This window comes from Ursus maritimus, unplaced genomic scaffold, assembly GCF_017311325.1.
Source record: "Ursus maritimus isolate PB19 unplaced genomic scaffold, ASM1731132v1 scaffold_90, whole genome shotgun sequence".
Lineage (NCBI taxonomy): Eukaryota > Metazoa > Chordata > Mammalia > Carnivora > Ursidae > Ursus > Ursus maritimus.
Window position 1 is genome coordinate 67,438 of NW_024427108.1, and position 15,184 is coordinate 82,621.

The following is a 15,184-nucleotide window of genomic DNA, read 5'->3' on the forward strand; positions in this document are numbered from 1 at the left end:
TAACTCCAGCAGATTCTATGCTGAGCCCAGGCCCAACTCAGGGCTCCATCCCACAACCCTGAGATCATGACCTTTGCTGAAACCAAGAGTCAGAGCTTAGGCACCTGAGCCACCAGGTGCCCCAATAGCTCAGTTTTATCATAGGAAACAGATAGCTGTTATATTTCTAAATTCACATACATTCAGCGGGAAAGTGACAAGTGGATGAAAGGCCAACAACACCATGTCCTTAGATAAGTGAGGCTGAGGCTGGATCTTACTGTGGAGAATTAGTGGTCTCCCAAAACAAAATGGATGGGTAAATCATTTTATACAATTTCAACTATCTGTAGTTCGCTAGCACAGCACAAAACTACAAAATTCTGCACCAAAATTAAGTTAAAATATATTTGCACAATATGTAGTGATATTGTGACTAGCCTTCGTAATGTTCTTGTGTCCATGCCCAATGTTTGAAACACAGTTAAGCTCAATAATTTTGGAGGGGATGACTTTTGATTTGGAATAATAAGTTTCAATAAATACACATACGGTTTTCCTTTTCATTTTTATTTAGTATTGCCAGTTTTTCTGTTGGCATGACATATTTCTAACTCTCAAACAGGCAGTAAACCCTTGAGGCAGAGTTTGATCTGAAAGCTAAGTTGTGAAAAGTCATTTTGTCAGAGAGGAGGAAGGGAACCTTACGTCACAACTTCTTGCTGGAATAAACTGGAGGAGTCCCATCTCTGAGGCATACCTGCTTGAGGCCCCAGATACAACTACTCCTTTTTTTCCTTCTTCCCTCTTTTTGCACACTTCCGGTAACAAAAGAGACAACATTGGAGTGGTGACAAATACAGCAGTTGCCACACAGGCCAGCAGGAATCCAATCACATCCAAAGAGTGGTACTGGAACCAGGTGAGGTCATGGGAGGCTGGCCTGAGGTGTTTGGCTCCTTTGGCGTGGGCAGCATGACACAAACTACGATCAGAAGACTGCTCGATCCAAGGGCTTTATAGGCTGATCGTGGTGGATTCTTGATAATGTCATGGCATTCTCTTTGTATCTAAAGGAGAAACATAAAGACAGTGACATTGAAAGGAAGCTAGTTTACCTAATCCTGTGATTCCCATGAAAGGTTTTTGAAAAGTGTCATACAAATGATTCAGATAATGTCACCTTAAATTATAGAAGTGCTATGTTTTTGTTTAGGTCTCTTAGGAGATTTGGCTTTTAAATTGGAAGTTTCCATCAATGAATATTTTAAAGTGAAAGTGGAAGTTAAGTTAGGATAGTTTAATCTTTTCTAACAGAGAAAATGATATGGGCCATTGTGACAGCTCTAAATGAGATGGTGGGGTGCAACTACAGAATGATCCTCGTGAGCGGTGCAAAGGGAATTGTGTCATGGTGAGTAAAATGCCACCTCACTGGTCCCTTGTCTTCACTCCTCTACCCTCTACTCTTTATTTTCCATCATGTAGCCACTGTGACTTTTGAAACAGATATCAGATCGCATGACGGCTTCCCTGCTCAAAATTTCCATCTGGCTACTCATTCACGTTTGAATAAAATCCAACTATGCATTGTGGACTATAGGATCTTACAGATACAGACCCCTGGCAACCTCTTCTCCTGTCACTTTGTCCCGTGTGTACACTGTTGTAGGCACAGAGACCTGCTGGCAGTTCCCTGAAGTTGCCATACGGGTCTCACCTCAGCACCTTTGGCCACTTTCTGTCCCTTCTGTCTCTCTGCTGGACACTCTTCCCTGCACAACTCTCAAGGCTGCTTCTACCTCTTGATGGATGTCCCAGCTCAGAAAGTCTTCTGGGCCACACTATCAAAGCATCGTCAGACATTTGTTCTGTGCGTGTGTGTGTGTGTGTGTGTGTGTGTGTGTGTGTGTTGCTATTTGAAACCTAGAATTTGAAAACATGTTATATTTTCCATATAACATTTATTACGTATGAAAAATTCACGTAATCTTAACTGAATAGCTCATAAATTCAAAATTGGCTAGAATATTGTGTGAAGTGGATGTAATAATATACCTACTACTAAGATATTTATATAGAGTATCACAAGCTACCGGAAACACCCCATCTTCCCCGAGCCTTTTAGTCATCATAGATTGTAAAACTTGTGTTATATATTGGGATAATAAGGTAGCCACTCATTTCCTTTTGTCTTTTGTGTCACAGTTGTTGGTTAATGCTATCACTGTATAGTATTCCATTGTTTAGCAATACCACAGATTATTTCTTCATTTAACAAGCAGTGGACATTTGTGTTAACAATTTTTGGCCATTACCACTAATGCTGTCATAAAAATCTTATTATTATTTCTTTTGATTTACATATTTATACAGTTTTGTTTGTATATATTATAGAAGTGGAATTGTGAAGAAAGGAGTATTATGATTATGATTTCATTATTGACTGAATTATGTGAAGTATATTGCTTAATTTCCAAAATTTAGAGATATTTCAGTTATCTTTCTTTTGACAATTTCTAAGTGACTTCAGTAGGCTGGACAATATACTCTTAGCGATTTAGATTTTTCAAATTTACTCTTGGTTTATGGCCCAGCATAGGGTTAATTCCAGTATCTATTCCATTCCTGAAAAATGTATATTCTCTGTTGTTTTATATAGAATGATGTATATGTATGTCAGGCAGGTTATATTTTTAAATTGTGTCCTTCAAGAATATTTAGGTACATCCATCTCTTTTCTTTTTCCTTTTCTTTCTTTTCTTTCTTTCTTTCTTTCTTTCTTTCTTTCTTTTCTTTTCTTTTCTTTTCTTCCTCTCTCCCTCCCTCCTTTCTTTCCTTCCTTTCTTTCTTTCTCTCTGTCTGTCTTCTTTTTCTGTTACTGAAAGATGTTTTAATAACAATGTTATGACTATGGATTTGTGTTTGTTCTTTTGTCCACTTCTGCTGCATTTTGATGTTTTAATGTGGGTATCACCAATTAGCAATTTGTATTGTTTTTGAAAGATCAATCTATTTATCATTATGAAAGACATATCTTTATTTTGGTAGTCATTCTGGACTACAGTGTCTGATATTAGCACAATTTGAAAGCATCTTTAAATGGTTACTGCTAAAATAGATCCTTTCCCTACCTTTGTACTGACTCTCTTCTTGTACACTTCTATGTGAACATGTCTCATGAACAGTATGTAGTTTCTAAAATGCATTCTGACAATCTTTGTCTTTAAATTACTTAGTCTGTTTAGCTTTAATGTAAGTAGTGACATGGTTATTTTCATCTACTGTCTTACTCTATTTTCTTTGCTATTTGTACACAACCTGCCATATATTTCTTTTCTTTACGTGACTATTTTAAGTATTTTATTATTTGATTGTTCTACTATTTTTCTTCTCTGTAATACTTTTTTGGTATTATTTCTTGATGAATCCTCGTACTGTAATGTTAATACTGATGGTAATGGCAAATTACTGAATTCATGGGTGCTGTGCTAGGCACTACAAATTCCCACTAGTTGTTTTCCTCTGTAATGTAGAAAACTTCACTATTTATCTTATCATATTTAAAAAGTTTTATCTTTAAAGGACAAAATCAAGAAAAGAGAAAAATCAAGTCAACCAGAATGAAAGAAAATATTTATAAATCGTATATGTGATAATGTATTATATCCATAACACATAGCAAATTCTTTAATAAGGTGAGACAAATAATCAAATTTAAAAGTATCAAAGAATTGAAATAGACATTTCTCTAAGAGGATATATGAATGGCAACTAGTATATGAAAAGATGCTTAATAACTTTGGCTATAAGGAAATGCAATTCAAGTCCACAAGGAGAGACTTTTCACACCCACTTCACACCCACTAGGATGTCTGTAATAAAACAGATGATAACAAGTGATGATGTGGAGAACTTGGATCTCCCATACTGGGCTGGTGGAAATATAAAATGGTGCGTCTCATTTGGACATCAATTTGGCAGTTCTAATAGACCAGCAGTTCCCTATTAATCAACAATTCTACTCCTAGATGTCTGCAAAAGAAAGGAAACATTCTGTTCACACGATTACATGTGTAGCAATATTTATAATTCCTAAATGTAAAATGCTCAAATGTTCATGAACTGATAAATGGATAGATTGTAGCATTCCATACCACATGAATAAAATTCAAAAACATGCCAAGCAAAAAAGAAGCCACACATAAAGACCATAAATTGTATGATTCAATTTTTATGAAATAGCCAGGGGTACAGCAATTTGTAGAGACAGAAAGTAGGTTAATGTTTACTTAAAGGCAAGAGGAATGGGAAATGACTTCTAAGTCATATGTGATTCCTTTTGGGCTAATGCAAATGTCCCAAACTTAGATTATAATAATGGTTTTCATAATTCCGTAACATAATACGTATATTTGATTTTTATACTTTTAAATTTTGTGGTACATAAATTACAGATAATTAAATATATTAAAATAAGAATAAAAATTTTGATCTTAAAGAAGAGATTTGTAGTTTGGAAATTTTTGCTAGTGAATTGAAAACTTATTTTACATAATTGCAAATTCTTCATTGTTTAATTCTATGGATTCATCATATTTTTAAAAATTTGTTCTTACAATTACCTATATAATTTGCATTTATTCGGTAGTAGAAAATTGTTGCAGTAATTGGTTCCCCCATTAAATCAATGGGGTTAAATGCAACTTTGAAATAAATATCTGGTTGAAAATAAGTAGATATAAGATCAGTTAAATCATATTAAAATTTTAAAATTAGCCTCTTAAATAGAGGATGAAGCTCATAGTCTGCCGTGGACAGAAGAACTTATCTATAAATACTATTAATGAAAAATTGTAATGCTCACGAGTGTCATTGTGACCATCCTCAAAGCATTGAGCAAATCTGTACTAGACATCGTGTGGAAATCCAGACTGACAGCTGCTCCCTTGGCCTTCATGTGAGCAATGTTATCAGGTTGATCCGCAAACAAAGGAGATGCCCACCATGGGGATCCCATGGTGGATGGCCTCATAGATGCCATTGGTTCCACCATGAGTTCACGAAGGCTTTGGTTTTGGATGACCTAGGATTGGATGAATCTCAGCATGTTATTAATTATAAGTCTTAGAACTAAAGCGAGAGTTGGGCAACATAAGGCATATATATTTTATACCGTGAAACAGCATCAAAATGGCTTTCAGATTTCAGAGCAAGAGGCACATAAATCTGCTGGAGAGGTAAATGAAGATTGGTGTGGTACTTGTAACTTGAAAAATAGTGTACAAGATGGCTGGACAGACAAATTGAAGAGAACATTCGGATAAAAGATAGCATGTTCAAAAAGAAAAAGGAGGTGGCATAAGAACATATTCTCTTACGGTAAAGTCGAGTTTAACATGTAGGGGTGATGGTGGTGGCTCAAATCAGGGGAAGGAAAGACTGCACTTTATCATGAAGTGTGTGATGACTTCATGAACAAGATCGTGGTGTTTTCCTAAGAGAACATGTAGAGTTGCTGGTAATTAAGAGGGCCGTTATTTTCAGTGGCACTGAATGCCCATGCAGAATGAGAAAGGATAGGAGTAGGTTGAACTAGGAGACAGAGTGATGATCAGACAATTGTTGAAATTATCGGGGGAGGCAAAATGGTGGAAGAGTAGGGGGACCCCATTTCATCTTGTCCCTGAATTTAGCCTAGAAAGAACATCAAATGATTCTGAACACTTATGAATTCAACCACAGATGTAAGAAAAGAATTGCTCGAATTCTAGAAAAAGAAAAGTGACCACTTTTTGCAAGGTAGGAGGTGCAGAGAAATGAATCTGAGGGTATATTCAGAAGGTAAACAGCAGGGGAAGGGAGCCTCCCCAAGCCGGCTACCAGAAAGTGATGTAGCGCCCGAGTGCAAAATCAGAACCTTTCGAGGTCTGCTCCAGGGAGAGACAGCCCTGCCTGAAAGGTGCTCAGGTGGTGAAGTGGGGCAGAATCGTAGGTGGGACAGCATGATGTCAGGATTCCTATGGTCACAGAATGGGGGTTCCTGAGCTGTCAGAATTGCCAAGCATTAGAGCAGTAAACTGGTTATGTTCGAGTGAGACCAGGCGGGGACTCTCAGCTCGGTTCACAATAAACCATATACTGCAGCATGATTGGGTGACCACTCTCTGTGTGGCAGTCCTCCAAAGGGCAGAAACATGGTGACCCTCCACGTTCCCTCTGGAGGCGCTGTGCGGGAGGGTGCAGGACCAGGCAACCGCTCTGTGTGTGTGATCCTGTAAAGGGCAGAAACGTGGTAACCCTCCACCTTCCCAGGGAGGATCAGTGTGGGCATGCCCCTCAAGAGTCTGCAGAGTTTGGCACACACACGGGTACGAAGGCTGCCTTCCTGGGGTTTACTTTGAGAGAGGGGGCCGATCTTTCAGTTCCAGGGCTGGAAAATGGGGTGCAGCCTCTTTTATTTTCTTCCTCTAAAGAGGCACAGAGGGCCTTCCAAGGAACAAAAGCCATAGAACAATCAGAATCCTTATACTGATCCAGGCCCCTGGCAAGAAGCGGTAATTGCACAAATGTGCCCGGGCAAAGACACCTGAAATCAGTGAAGCAGGCCTCGCCCAGAAAGCCAGCTGAAACAACAGGGGAACACCAAGTTTGTGGAGCACACAGGACTACGAAACTCCAGCGCTAGGGGAAAATAGTACATAGAATTCGAGGTTTTTTTCTCAAGATTCATTTATCTTTCAATTTTGAATTTTCCTTTTCTTTTTTCTTTTTTTCCTTTTCAAGTAGTTTCTAATTTTATTTTATTTTTTTAAGATTTTTACTTACTTATTTGAGAGAGAGAGATAGAACGAGCATGGGAAAGGAGCAGAGGGAGAGAGAGAGAAACAGACTCCCTGCAGAGGAAGGGGCCAAATGCAGGGCTGGATCCTAGAACCTGGAGGTCATGACCTGAGCCAAAGGTAGTCACTTAACTGACTGAGCCACCCAGGCACCCCAATTGGTTTCTAATTTTATCAACTCTTTGTTTTTAAGTATTTTTTTTAACTTTCATTTTTAAATTTATATTTTATAGATATATTCTTCGTTTTTGGCTTCCTTTCACTGTTTGAATTTTATTTGTGTATTTATATAAGTTTTGCTTTCTTTACAATTTTGGGATTTAGTGTCTTCTAACAAACTGACCAAAATACACCCAGGACCAAGTAGATACCGTGGACTCCACCTGGGAGATTGTAATCTCTCCCCCCCCCAGCTTTGTTTTCTGTTTCTTTTCTTTTTTTCATTTCTGACCTCTTTGCATTTTGTCTAATTATTATTATTTCGTTTGGGTCATGATTTGATAATTTTTATTTTGTTATCTCATTCATCATTCTTCTCTGGGCAAAAGCTACAAGGAGGAAATCACAACAAAAGAAAGAACCAGGGGGTAATACTCTGCCATAGATCTAATCCAATATCACGATATATGGTGAAAATGTCAAACTGGAATTCAGAATACTGATTATAAATTTACTAAGTGGGCTGGAAAAAAGCAGGTCCAAGGCTAATATATACCAGAAAGGAACAGAGACAATTTACAGAAATGATGATTTTACAGGTAATACAATAGCACTAAACTCATATCTTTCAGTAGTTATTCTGAATGTAAATGGGATAAGTGCCCTAATCAAAAAGACATCAATATCCAATTGCATAAAAAGCAAAGATCCATCAATATGCTGTCTGCAAGAGACACATTTTGATTAAAGCCACCTCCAGATTGAAAGTGAGGGTGGAAACCCATTTATCAATCTAATGGGCATCAAAAAGAAAGCTGGGGTGCAATCGTTATATCAGACAAAATTTGATTTTAACCCAAAGACTGTACTAAGAGATGAAAAGGGACACTGTATCTAATTAAAGGGTCTATACCATAGAAGATATAACAATTATAAATATTTATGCTCCTAACTTGGGGAGTAGCCAATTTTATATACAGTAACAACAAATTAAAGAAACACATTAGTGATAACACAATGATAGTAGGGGACTTCAATACCCCACTCACTGCAATGGACAGATCATTAAAGCGGAAGATCAACAAGGAAACAAGGGCATTGAATGAAACGCTGGAGCAGATGAATTTCACAGATATATACAGAGCACTCCATCCTAAAGCAACAGATAACATATTCTTCTGAGTGCACATGTAACATTATCCAGAATGGATCACATAGTCACAAATTGGGTTTCAACAGCTACCAAAAGCTTGGGATTATACCCTGCATATTTTCAGACCAAAATTTTTGAACTTGAACTCAATTACAAGAAGATATTTGGAAGGAACTCAAACACTTGGAAATAAAAAAGCATCCTACTAAAGGATGAATGAGTCAACCAGGAAATTAAAGAAGAATTTAAAAATTTCAAGGAAACAAATGAAAATGAAAACACAACAGTTCAAAACCTTTGGGATGCAGCAAAGGCAGTCCTAAGAGGGAAGTACATAGCATTGCAAGAGTTTTTTTAAAAAAAATTTAGAAAAGTCTCAAATACACAAGCTAACCTTACACCTAAAGGAACTGGAAAAAGAACAGCAAATAAAGTTTAAACCAAGCAGGAGAAGAAAAATAATAAAGATTAGAGCACAACTCAATGAAATAGATGCCATAAGAGTAGAGCAGATCAATGAAACTAAAAGCTTGTTCTTTCAAAGAATTAATTAGATTGATAAACACTTGCCAGACTTACCAAAAAGAAAACAGAAAGGACGCAAATTAATAAAATCATGAGTAAACGAGGAGAGACTATGACCAACACCAAGGAAATACAAATAATTTAAGAACATATTATGAGCAAATGTATGGCAACAAGTTAGGCAATCTGGAAGAAATGAATGTGCTCCTGGAAACTTATAAACTACCTAAACTGAAACAGGAAGAAATAAAAAATCTGAGCAGACTCATAGCCAGCAAGGAAATTGAAGTAAATGTCACAAAGCCTCCCTACATATAAGGAGTCCAGGGCCAGATGGCTTCGAGAAGAATTCTACAGTACATTTCAAGAAGAGCACAAACCACCTATTTCTTTGGAAGCTGTTCCAAAAAATGAGAAATGGAAGGAAACCTTCCAAATTCATTCTAATGAAGGCCAACGTACCTTGATCCCCAAACCAGAAAAGACCCCACCAAAGGAGAATTATAGAATAATATCCCTGATGAAGATGAGTGCAAATTCTCCCAGATACTAGTCAATAGGATCCAACAGTGCATTAAAAGGATTAATCACCAAGACCAAGTGGCATTTATTCCTGGGCTGTAAAGTTGGTTCAACATCCACAAATCAATCAATGTGATACATCACATTAATAAAAGAAAGGACAAGAACCATATATGATCCTCTTAATTGATGAACAAAAAGCATTTGAGAAAATACAGTATTTTTCTCGATTAAAACTCTCCACAGTGTAGGGATAGAGGGAACATACCTCAATATCATAAAAGCCATTTATGAAAAGCCCACAGCGAATATCATTCTCAATGGAAAAAAACTGAGAGCTTTTCTTCTAAGGTCAGAAACATGACGGGGATGCCCACTCTCACCATTTTTGTTCAACACAGTAGTAGAAGTCCTAGTCTCACCAATCAGACAACAACAAAAAGAAATAAACGGGATTCAAATAGACAAAGAAGAGGTCAAACTCTCTCTCTTCAGAGATGACATGATACATTATGGGGAAAACCCAAAAGACTCCACCCCAAAATTGCTAGAACTCACACAGGAATTCAGCAACATGGCAGGATATAAAATCAATGCACAGAAATCAGTGAGAGACAGACTCAGTGAGACAGAAGAAAGAGAAATTAAGGAGTCAATCCCATTTACAATTGTAGCAAAAACCATAAGATACCTAGGAATAAACCTAACCAAAGAGGTAAAGGATCTGTATTCTAAAAATTAGAGAAGACTTACGAAAGATATTGAGAAAGACGCAAAGAAATGAAAAAAATACTCCATGATCATGGATTGGAAGACTAAATATTGGTAAAATGTCAATGGTACCCAGAGCAATGTACACATTCAGTGCAATCCTTATCAAAATACCATCAACATTTTTCACCGAACTGGAACAAATAATCCTAAAATTTGTATGGAACCAGAAAGGACCCCGAATAGCCCAAGGAATGTTGAAAAAGAAAACCAAAGCTGGGGGCATCACAATGCCAGACTTCAAGCTATACTGCAAAGCTGTAATCATCAAGACAGTGTGGTACTGGCACAAAAACAGATACATAGATCAGTGGAACAGAATAGAGAACCCAGAAATGGACCCTCAACTCTATGATCAGCTGATCTTCCACAAAGCAGGAAAGAATATCCAATGCAAAAAGGACAGCCTCTTTCATAAATGGTGCTGGAATTGGACAACCACATGTAGAAGAATGAAAAGAGCTGGACTATTTCCTTACACCATACACAACGATAAACTCAAAATGGATGAAAGGCCTAACTGTGAGATGGGAATCCATCAAAATCCTAGAGGAGAACATGGCAGCAGCCTCTTCAACCTAGGCCACAGCAACTTCTTGCTAGACATGTCTCCAAAGGCAAGGGAAACAAAGCAAAAATGCCCTCTTGGTACTTCCTCCAGACCAAAGGATTCTGCACAGCAAAGGAAACAGTCAACAAAACTAAAAGGCAACCTATGGAATGGGAGAAGATATTTGCAAATGACATATCAGATAGAGGGCTAGTATCCAAGATTTATAAAGAACTTATCAATCTCAACACCCCCCAAAAAAACAAATAATTCAGTCAAGAAATGGGCAGAAGACATGAATAGACATTTCTCCAAAGAGACATGTAAATGGCCAACAGACACATGATAAAATGCTCAACATCCCCTGACTTCCAGGAAATACAAATCAAAACCACAATGAGATACCACCCTATACAAGTCAGAGTGGCTAAAATTAAGACAGGGAACAATAAATGTTGGCAAGGATGTGGAGAAAGGGGAACCCTCTTACAATGTTGGTGGGAATGCAAGCTGGTGCAGCCACTCTGGGAAACAGTTTCAAGGTTCCTCAACAAGTTGAAAATAGAGCTCTCCTATGACCCAGCAATTGCACTACCAGGTATTTATCCCAAATATATAAATGTATTGATCTGAAAGGGCACCTGCACCCCAATACTTATTGCAACAATGTCCACAATAGCCAAACTGTGGAAAGAGCTGAGATACCATGGTCAGATGACTAGATAAAGAAGATGTGGTATATATATGTAATGGAATATTATTCAGCCATCAGAAAGGATGAATACTTCCAATTTACATTGACATGGATGGAACTGGAGGATATGCTGAATGAAAGAAGTCAATCAGAGAAAGAAAATTATCTTTCGGTTTCACTCATATGTGGACTATAAGAAATAGCACAGAGGATCCCGGGGAAGGGAGGGAAAAGAGATGAAAAGAAATCAGAGAGGGAGCCAAAGCATGAGAGACTCTAAATTATGGGGAACAAACTGAGGGTTGTGGAGGGGAGGTGGATGGGGCGATGGGGTAACTGGGTGATGGGCATTAAGGATGGCACGTGATGTGATGAGCACTGTTATATTGAATGTACTATATGATGTACTATATATTGGCTATTTGAATTTAAATTAAAAAATAAAAAAATGACCTTTGAGAAGAAATTACACATGAAATAAAGATACTTTGATTCTGGCCATAAGGAATGTACTGTGTATAATAACATGCCGTATCTTATCCCCCCCCCCCCCCCGTAAGTCTGCAAAGTAAATGTAAGGGAAGTTAAGTTTTGTTTTTGAGGTTTTCAATAATAAATGTTCAATCAATTTGCCCCTTGGGAACTCTTATCATTTTGTTTAGAATTACTTTCAATTCAGTGTCTTCCAGATTCTTACCAAGAAGGTCATTCTGGGGGATCCACTTATACAGCCGAGTATTTGGCCCTAAGGTGTCTGGTTTCTTGCCATCAAATCTCCATAGAACCTGTTAAAGACAATACCTTATTTCATGAGTTGAACTTTGAAGTTCTAGCATGTTAGAATTTTAAGGAAATTAAGAGATAATCTAGTTAGACCCCTTTAGTTGAGTGAGAATAAGGACAAAAGATATTAAAAATGAGGCTACTAAAGCACTGGTATAATAAAATACCCACATTTTGTTACTTCTTTTTATATTCAATCAAGTATGAATGTAATCATGATGTTTCACACGTGGAGATTAGACAAATGAGATTATCAGTGACAAATTCAAGTATTTAAGAAATTTTTAGGCAGTTATTATAATTCTACCTCAAACCAGTGGGAAATTACTAAGATCTACACATGTGTTTTGTTTTATCTATTATAATCGCTTTCATCTTCCAATATAATATTAACCTATTTATTTCTTTTTATGTGTTACAGAAGGGAGTTCACTTATATCCACTTGTTCCATGAGTTATTTTATTAGAGTTTTACATCTTTTAATATACAAAAAGCTAAATATGCCATCTGCTACTTGTGCAAAATACATAATTCTTTTTATTAGTAATTTATTAATATAAATAATTACATGTTTACATGAATCCAGATTATTATTACTATTTCTTGGTTTGGAAGTTCTTTAAATGTTACAAAGAAGAGCCTGTTAGCACTTCAGAAATAACAGTGTAGCTGTTGAAAAAAATCCAAAGCTGTGATGTTGCTAAATTTTACTTAATTGATTGTTAACACGTCAATGGTGGACTACAAAGCATTGACACAATTGATTAATATGAGATCTATACCCAAACAATTTCCATTCCCAGTACCAAAATAGATTGATTTTAGAGTTCCCCAGCAATCCTCATAAACTGGATAATAATTTACATTGGTTAACATATATTTGCTATGTGAATGTTTAAGTAACTTTAGATATTAAGCAAACATTAGTATAAGGAGAGACTATATCAGTAAACTAAAAAGTAGTTGACAAAAACCAAAATACTGCAGGTGTTTTGTATATACTGAAAATAATTTACTTCTCTGTTTCATGTAGAAAGAGGCATCTAAAACTTTGCCATGCTAGGCTTGTTTCTGGTTGACTCAATATATTTCCATTTCCTTCCTTAATCAGGAGAAGATATTATTCTGATAAGTTAAAGTCCTTTTGGAACCACATATTACTAAGCACAGGGTCACCTTGAGGGAGGGACCCATCTCCCCCCTTTTCATTTATCTTACTCTTTTACTCTTAATAGGGCCCACTCCACCAGTCATGTCAGTTTTTCTCTTTCTCTAAATCATCTAGGCTGGATGGATGCCTAGACATAGCTTGGTGAGCCCTGACCATCCTTTCTCTGAACAACATACTGAATAGGCTTATCTCCAAAATTTAGGGGAAGGGAAAGGAACCTGGAGCATCCGGCAAGTGTAAACTGCATGATGCTTTTCAGACTTTTATCGGTTCCTGCTGAACACAACTTGAAATTTAGCTCCTTTCTGAGAACATCTATGAGATATTCAGTGCTCTTGGAAATCCCATAGGAAAAGAAATGAATGACAGGACAGAATTTGGTGATTTCTGTATCTGTCCATGATACATTATAATAGCAAACTTTACCCTCACCCTGCTAAATATATACCTCCTAAATGTATTTCTTTCTGATCTCAGTGTTAATGCCAAAGTTATCGTCAAAACACCTTCTGTACGACTTTAGCATTTGGCATGTATATTTTGCTTACGTCTGAGATCAATTGGAACTATCATAATGGTTTCCGTGTCATGAAGGAAAGGGTAATTAGATCCTTTACACAGTTTAATAGACTCATTAAGTAGTTTTATAGGACTAAGTTACTTTATGTAACCTTTTGTGGAATCTGGGCAAGGGCTGATGCAATCGTATTGGCTCTTTCCTCCGGCATGGTTTTGATCATCGACCCTAGAGTAAACACCACAATACCGTTTTCTCCAGAGCTCTGGACAAACTCTTCCATTTCCTGTGAAGAAAGAATTTACTCCATCACAACAGAGAAACAGCATAGCAAACACTATGAAAAGAATTTCTACAGGGGTGCCTGGGTAGGTCAGTCAGTTAAGCGTCTGACTCTTGATTTCATCTCAGGTCATGATCTCAGGGTTGTGAGATTGAGCCCTGAGTCTGGCTCTACACTCAGCAGGGAATCTGCTGGGTATTCTCTCTCCCTCTGCTCCCCTCCCCCCAGCCCCACTGCTGTCCCTCAAATAAAGAAAGAAATCTTAAAAAAAAAAAAAAAAAGAATTTCTACAAACAGCTAAAGAGTGATACCAAATATTATCAAGAGTTATTAGAGTAATGGCTGTTTTTATCTTTAAATTGTCATAAAACACACAAAAATTTACCATTTAACTATTCCTGAGTATGCAGTTCCATAATGTGTATATTTAGACTGTTGCGTAATCAATCACCAGAAATTTTTCATCTCGCTAAACTGGAGCTCTGTACCCATTATATAGCAATTCCCCATTCCCTCCTTCACCATCTTTAGTGACCATCATTATACTTTGTATTTCTGTGAATTTGACTAATCTGCATACCTCATATCAATGGAATCATTCAGTATTTGTCTTTTTTTTAAAAATGACTTTATTTACTTAACACAGTGAGACAGCCAGTGAGGGAGGAAACACAAGCAGGAGGAATGGGAGAGGAAGAAGCAGGCTCCCAGAGGAGGAGCCTGATGCGGGGCTCAATATCAGAATGCCAGGATCACGCCCTGGGCCAAAGGCAGACACTTCAGAACTGAGCCAGCCAGGTGACCCAGTATTTGTCTTTTTGTGATTGCCCCCTTTCACTTTGCATAATGTCCTGAAATATTTCCACGTCGGAGTATGTGTTAGAATTTTCTTCTATTTTATGACTAATATTCCATTGTGTATAAAATACATTTTGTATATGGATTTATCTGTTGATGGACACTTGGGTTAGACTGAACAGAACTTTTGCTAGCTTTGCCTCAGGATTTAGACCTTGAGAAAGTTACTATATACACCTACACATTTGTAATCAAAATTGGTATTAGGTTAACCATCAAATAAGATCTTAGTTTCATCTTATTAGCAATAAGAAGGCAGACAAACAAAATGTTGAAGAGATCATAAAATCATTCAATAAAAGATGATTGTTTTTCAATAATGTCTTAAAGGTATCAGCTTAAAATGGATTACATTATTGCTTTCTTTCGTAAAGAA

At 37.1% G+C, this 15,184-nt stretch overlaps 1 pseudogene; it reads right to left on the reverse strand.

The window, feature by feature from the left end:
* Nucleotides 1-682: 682 nt before the first annotated feature.
* On the reverse strand, nucleotides 683-14,091 carry LOC121101827 (annotated as a pseudogene).
* Between the last annotated feature and the right edge of the window lie 1,093 nt (nucleotides 14,092-15,184).